This window comes from Schistocerca nitens, chromosome 8 (genome assembly GCF_023898315.1).
Source record: "Schistocerca nitens isolate TAMUIC-IGC-003100 chromosome 8, iqSchNite1.1, whole genome shotgun sequence".
In the NCBI taxonomy this organism is placed as follows: domain Eukaryota; kingdom Metazoa; phylum Arthropoda; class Insecta; order Orthoptera; family Acrididae; genus Schistocerca; species Schistocerca nitens.
The window spans coordinates 482,697,070-482,704,002 of NC_064621.1; positions in this window are offsets into that span (position 1 = coordinate 482,697,070).

Consider the following 6,933-nt stretch of genomic DNA (forward strand, 5'->3'; position numbering starts at 1 on the left):
GCACTCGCTGTACAGTGTATCTAAGGCGTTCAGCCTGACCGGGTTGCCTCCAAACACGTCTCCGACGCTTGTCTGGTTGAAGGCATATGCGACACTCATCGGTGAAGAGAATGTGACGCCAATCCTGAGCGATCCATTCGGCTTGTTGCTGGGCCCATCTGTACCGCGTTGCATGATGTGGTTGTAAAGATGGACCTAGCCATGGACGACGGGAGTGACGTTGCGCATCATGCAGCGTATTGCGCATAGTTTGAGTCGTAACACGACTTCCTGTGGCTGCACGAAAAGCATTATTCACCATGGTGGTGTTGCTGTCAGTGTTCCTCCGAGCCATAATCCGTAGGTAGCGGTCATACACTGCAGTAGTAGCCCTTGGGCGGGCTGAGTGAGGCATGTCATCGACAGTTCCTGTCTCTATGTATCTCCTCCATGTCCGAACAACATCGCTTTGGTTCGCTCCGAGACGCCTGGACATTTCCGTTGTTGAGAGCCCTTGCTGGCACAAAGTAACAATGCGGACACGATCGAACCGCGGTATTGACCGTCTAAGCATGGTTGAACTACAGACAACACGAGCCGTGTATCTCCTTCCTTCCTCGTGCAATGACTGGAACTGATCGGCTGTCGGACCCCCTCCGTCTAATAGGCGCTGCTCATGCGTGGTTGTTTACATTTTGGGCGAGTTTAGTGACATCTCTGAACAGTCAAAGGGACTGTGTCTGTGATACAAGTGAACATCCTCAGGAGTTCTGGGAACCGGGATGATGTAAAATTTTTTAAATCTGTGTATAATAAATCTTTGTCACATCTGACAGAGTGTTTGGGGGATAGAGATTCTGATAATTGCAAAACTGAAATAACTGCAGTCCAAAGTCCGCATAGTGATTGTTGTGATTTTAATTGTAGAGGCAGATAGTACTACAGAAGGAAAGACATTGCACCTGTGGTCGGAGTTGAAAGCAGACTGTTCATTGAATTTAAATGCAAGCGAAGCGAAACGAAAGACTAAGAGTATAAAATGACTTTAGTGTCCCTACACATTATCTCGTGCATGCGGCTGTATCTCACTAAAGTAAATTGTAGGTGGAGGCTGAAGTGGCTGCAGAATCAATCATCAAATGATCCTTGCCAATGGCAAAGTGCGTATCAGCATGAAATTTCTTTTTAAGTCCCTCAGTACATCAGCTCTGGTGGCAGCAGGTCAGTAGAGTCTATGTGTAGAAATTGAGGCTCCCAAAAATCAAGTCTCTTGAGGACTAAGTAATTCCTGATCAAATGGTTACTGGAAACCTCTCATTGCCTCATTTTGCATCTCTTACTGCATTCAGAACGGCTGGGCTTTGGATCTTCCGAGTGCCAAACAGTAAATATGCTCATCATAAAACGCTTATGCCCTTTTCCTAGGCTACCCCTCTAGCCTGTTAACCAGTAACAAGGATTTTATCATTTAGCAGAGAAAAAGCTTGTCTCACTCTCTCCCTCCATCTGTCTCTCTCTCTCTCTCTCTCTCTCTCTCTCTCTCTCTCTCTCTCTCTCTGTGTGTGTGATCAGTGAGGCAAGTCCCCGTTGGCACAGTCGAGCTTCTCTTTCTGACCTCTGTTTTATTCATTTAAGCCAATCACTGCAGTTCTTATATTGTGTTAACGTCAGGGATCCAGCGGCATCTCACGCTTTCAAACGCCCAAGACTGCAGCTTCTGATTCCATTTTCAAGATGTTTAACTGTGGCATCTAGTGCTTTCCAGAAAAAACATCAGCTTTCTAATTTTATGCACAATAGTGCCTTCTGCTAAAAAGCGTTCCTCCTCTGTCGACTCCTAGATTGTAAGGTGGTTGAGGCTGGGGGACTTGTACCACAGCAGATCCTATCTGTATTTGTCTATGTTACTCCGGGTGATGCTGAGGTAATTAGATTAGGAAATGAGACACTTAAAGTAGTAAAGGAGTTTTGCTATTTGGGGAGCAAAATAACTGATGATGGTCGAAGTAGAGAGGCGTTTCTGAAGAAGAGAAATTTGTTAACATCAAGTATTGATTTAAGTGTCAGGAAGTCGTTTCTGAAAGTATTTGTATGGAGTGTAGCCATGTATGGAAGTGAAACATGGACGATAAATAGTTTGGACGAGAAGAGAATAGAAGCTTTCGAAATGTGGTGCTACAGAAGAATGCTGAAGATTAGATGGGTAGATCACATAACTAATGAGGAGGTATTGAATAGAATTGAGGAGAAGAGGAGTTTGTGGCACAACTTGACTATAAGAAGGGATCGGTTGGTAGGACATCTTCTGAGGCATCAGGGGATCACCAATTTAGTTTTGGATGGCAACGTGGAGGGTAAAAATCGTAGAGGGAGACCAAGAGATGAATACACTAAGCAGATTCAGAAGGATGTGGGTTGCAGTAGGTACTGGGAGATGAAGAGGCTTGCACAGGATAGAGTAGCATGGAGAGCTGCATCAAACCAGTCTCTGGACTGAAGACCACAACAACAACAACAACAACATCTCCGGGTGTCCCGCGTCGACATTACAAAAGGCTGTCTGGTGGCCTGCAAAGCATTGACCTGCGCCTCTCGCGGCGTGTTCTTCAGCGTAACAGCTCCAAGGGTGGCAGCCTATGTAACTCCCCTGGCAGCCCGGGTTCTGCTGCAGCGCTCCAAATCTGCTTTCAGCGTCCTCTCATTTATACAAGGCACCACAAATCTGAATGAAACAATACAAGAAGAGTAACATTACGTTAGTCAACTACTAACAGTCACAAGCACTGTTACGTATCACATTCCGTGGCATCGATTAAATATTCTGATCTAATGGATCTTCCATTAATTTCCTCTTAACACAAAACTTTTCATAAAAATGGCACGATTCCCCACAGCTCAATATTGAAGTAGAAAGGGAAACTGTTGCACATCACAAGTCCCATGCGGGAACTGCGAGCACCAACATTTGACAATCTTCGCTCTGTCCCTCAGGAATCACCATCACTCTCTCCCCGTCCTGACTTTTGGTTGTGGAACTGCTTGCAGTTACAGCATTTTTGTTGCGCTCTTAAGTCCAAAGACTGGTTTGATGGAACTCTCTGCGAGTTTCTTCATCTCTGCACGACCACTACAACCTCCATCCAGTTGTACCTGCTTATTATGGTCAAGCCTAGGTCTCGTTCTACAGTTTTTACGCCCTCACCCTTCCCTCCTTCGTCAAATTAATTATCACTTGATGCTTTTCGATGCGTTCTATCCGCCTGTGCCTGTATGTCATTTTTTTCCGATTCCATTCCATACTTCTTCATTAGTTATCAAATATGTATAACTAATCTGCAGCATTTTTTCCGCAGCATAACATTTCAAAATCTTTTATTTTCCTCTTGTTTGCAGTAACTACTTTCGACGTTTCACTTCCATATACGACTACTCTCGAGACAAATAGTTGCAGGAAAGACTTCCTGACACTTAAATTTATATTAGATGTTAACGTATTTCTCAATTTCTGAAAATCTTGCTATTACCATTAAACATTTTATATCCTCTTTACTTCGATCATCTGCCGTTGTGCTGCCCAAGTAGGAAATATCGTCTATTACTTTTAGTGTCTCATTTCATAAACTCCAGTTAAAAGAGCACAAACGTCAGCTGATGTCGTTGCCCTTCTTCAAAAAATGTATTGGACATCAAGTTTTGGGATTAACTGTCGGAATCGTCTCCAGTGTCCTACGGTGTGTAGGGTCACGTGCGGCAGCTGGGCTCACGAATGATGTTTGCCACAAGGACCGCTTGGTTACTAGCTGCTGTACAATGTTCTAGGCAACAATTTTGTCATCAACATTATCGTTATTTTAACTTTCTGCGCACTCCTTTGAAAACAGCGTCATATTACTGACACAACACGAATAGTTAGCTTTGTTGTTTAGTCTGCTTCATATACTATCTGGACATCGTTATGTAATGCGGAGTTGAGCAATAGGAGCCAGTAAAGGTGGGCCCGTCAGTATAAAAGGACACGGGGAGTACTTTGTTGTCAGTAAAGAAGAAGTAACAACAGAACTGGCTGCTCAGCAAAGTGACTTCTAATGTGGACTGGTCACTGCATGTCACCTGAGTAACAAATCCATCAGAGACATTTCAACCCTTCTAACTGTTGGTAATGTGATTTTGATGTGGAAACGAGAAGAAAGAACCACCTAAACCAATAACAGGCAGGTCTCGTGTAATGACGAACAGGGACTATCGAACATTGAAGAGAATGCTTGCAAAAAATTGCATGTGATTGGCCAAAGGAATCACTCGTGGATTCAAAAGTGGTACCAGTAGTTCAGCTAGAGAGCTAACACGATGGCAGTGCGTAAGAAGTTGAGAAGAATGCAGTACAATTGTCGAGCAGCTGCTCAAAAGGCACACATTTCTGTAGTGAATGCTAAGTGACACTTGAACTGATGTAAAGAACGACGCCACTGGGAAGTGTATGACTAGAAACAAGTGACTTGGAGTCTTTAATCACGCTATCCATGCGGCAATCTCACGGAAAAGTTTGGTTCACGAATGTCTGGAGAACGTTATAAGCAATAATGTGTAGTGCCATAGTGACGTACGGAGGAGATGGTGATAAGGGTACGGAAGTGCTTTTCAGGGATAGTGTGTGGTCCTCTCATTGTACTTAAGAAAATGCTAAATGCGGAAGGATATGAACACAATTTACAGCATTGTGTACTGCGATCAGTATAGAAGCAGTTCCGAGACGATAATTGTTCGTATCACCTTGACAATCCACCCTTTCGTAAAGCAGTATCAGTGAGACAATGATTTAACGACAATAACATTCCTGACATGGACTGGTCTGCCCAGAGCCCCGACCTGAACCTAATGGAACACATATGGGATGTGCAAGAACATCGATTTCGCTCCAGACCCCCAACGTCAAACTTCACAACCTTCTCTGGGTTCGGCTCTTTCGGAAAAGTAGGCTCTCAATCCTCCACAGACATTCAGATACCTCACTGAAGTGTCGCTAGTGGAGTTAAATCCCTCGTAAAGACGAAGGTTGGATACATCCCACACAAATGTCTATTAACAGGTGTCTGGATACATTTGATCACATAGTGCATATCTAGGTATTCCTCGAGGAAATATCTGCTGGTTGTGGCTTCAGGATTTCCTCAACCGAGACGTTATAAATGAGTTGTATATGCCGGCGGCTGTGGCCGAGCTGTTCTAGGTGCTTCAGTCTGGAACCACGCGACCGCTACGGTCGCAGGTTCGAATCCGGCCTCGGGCATGGATGTGTGTGATGTCCTTAGGTTAGTTAGGTTTAAGTAGTTCTAGGTTCTAGAAGACTGATGACCTCAGATGTTAAGTCCCATAGTGCTCAGAGCCATTTGGACCATTTTTTTTTTAGTTGTGTTTTTCTTCAGTGTGAAAGTTCTCGAGGTGAAGGTCGGATGAAGACATTATAGTCACAGACGGCTGCTAGTATTCCTCGTGCGACAAAAAAAATGGTTCAAATGGCTCTGAGCACTATGGGACTTAACATCTATGATCATCAGTCCCCTAGAACTTAGAACTACTTAAACCTAACTAACATAAGGACAGCACACAACACCCAGCCATCACGAGGCAGAGAAAATCCCTGACCCCGCCGGGAATCGAACCCGGGAACCCGGGCGTGGGAAGCGAGAACGCTACCGCACGACCACGAGATGCGGGCTGCGACAAAACGCAGAAAAGCTGTAATATACCGTGATACAGTTACTAAAGAGAAAACAGTCTCCGATTTTTTCAGAAATGTAATTCATTACAAATAATTTCATGATTAGTTGAAAATGAACGAAGACAGCCACTATCGTCTGCCATAAAAACACTGAGGTGACAAAAGTCATGGGATATCTCCTACCATCCTGTCGGACCTCCTTCTGCTCAGCGTTGTACAGCGACTCGACGTGGCAGGGACTCAACAAGTCGTTGGAAGTCCCCTGCAGAATTACGGAGCCAAGCTTCTCTATAGCCGTCCATAATTACGAAAGTCTTGCCGGTGCAGGACTTTACGCACGAACTGATCTTTCGACTGTGTCCCATATGTTCGGTGGGCGGCCAAATCATTCGCTCGAACTCTCCAGAATGTTCTTCAGATCAATTGCAAACAATTGTGGCAAAGTGACATGGCACATAACAATCCCATCAGTGACCGGAAAAAGAGAAGTCCACGAATGAACACCAGTTAGTCGAAGATAATCATTTCCAGTCATGATCGGTTCCATTTCACGTAAACACAGTCCACCATTACGGCGGCACAACCAGCTTGCACAGTGCCTTGTTAACAACTTCGCTCCACGGCTTCGTGGAATCTGCGCCCCACTCGAACCCTACCATCGGCTCTTACCACCTGATATCGGGACTGATATGACCAGGCCACTCCAGTCGTCTAGTCCAACGGACATGTTCACGAGCCCAGGAGAGGCGCTGTAGGCAATGTCGTGATGTTAGCAAGGCACTCGCATCGGTAATCTGCGGCCACGGCCTTTTAACGCCAAATTTCGCCGCATTGTCCTAACGGATACGTTGGTTGTACGTGCCAGACTGATTTCTGCGGTTATTTCACGCAGTGCTGCTTGTCTGTTTAGCATTAAGAACGCTACGCAAACGCCACTGCTCTCGGTCGTTAAGTGAAGGCCGCCAGCTACTGAGTTGTCCGTAGTGAGAGGTAATGCCAGCAATGTGGTATTGTCGGCACTATCTTGACATTGTGGACCTCGGAATACTGAACCCCGAACGATTTCTGAAATGAAATATCCTATGCATCTAGCTCCAATTACCATTCCGCGTACAAAGTCTATTATTCTCGTTTTACGGCCATAATCATATCGGAAACTTTTCACATCAATCACCTGAGTACAAACGACAGCTCCGCCCCTTTATTCCTTGTGTACGCGATAGTAGCGCCATCTG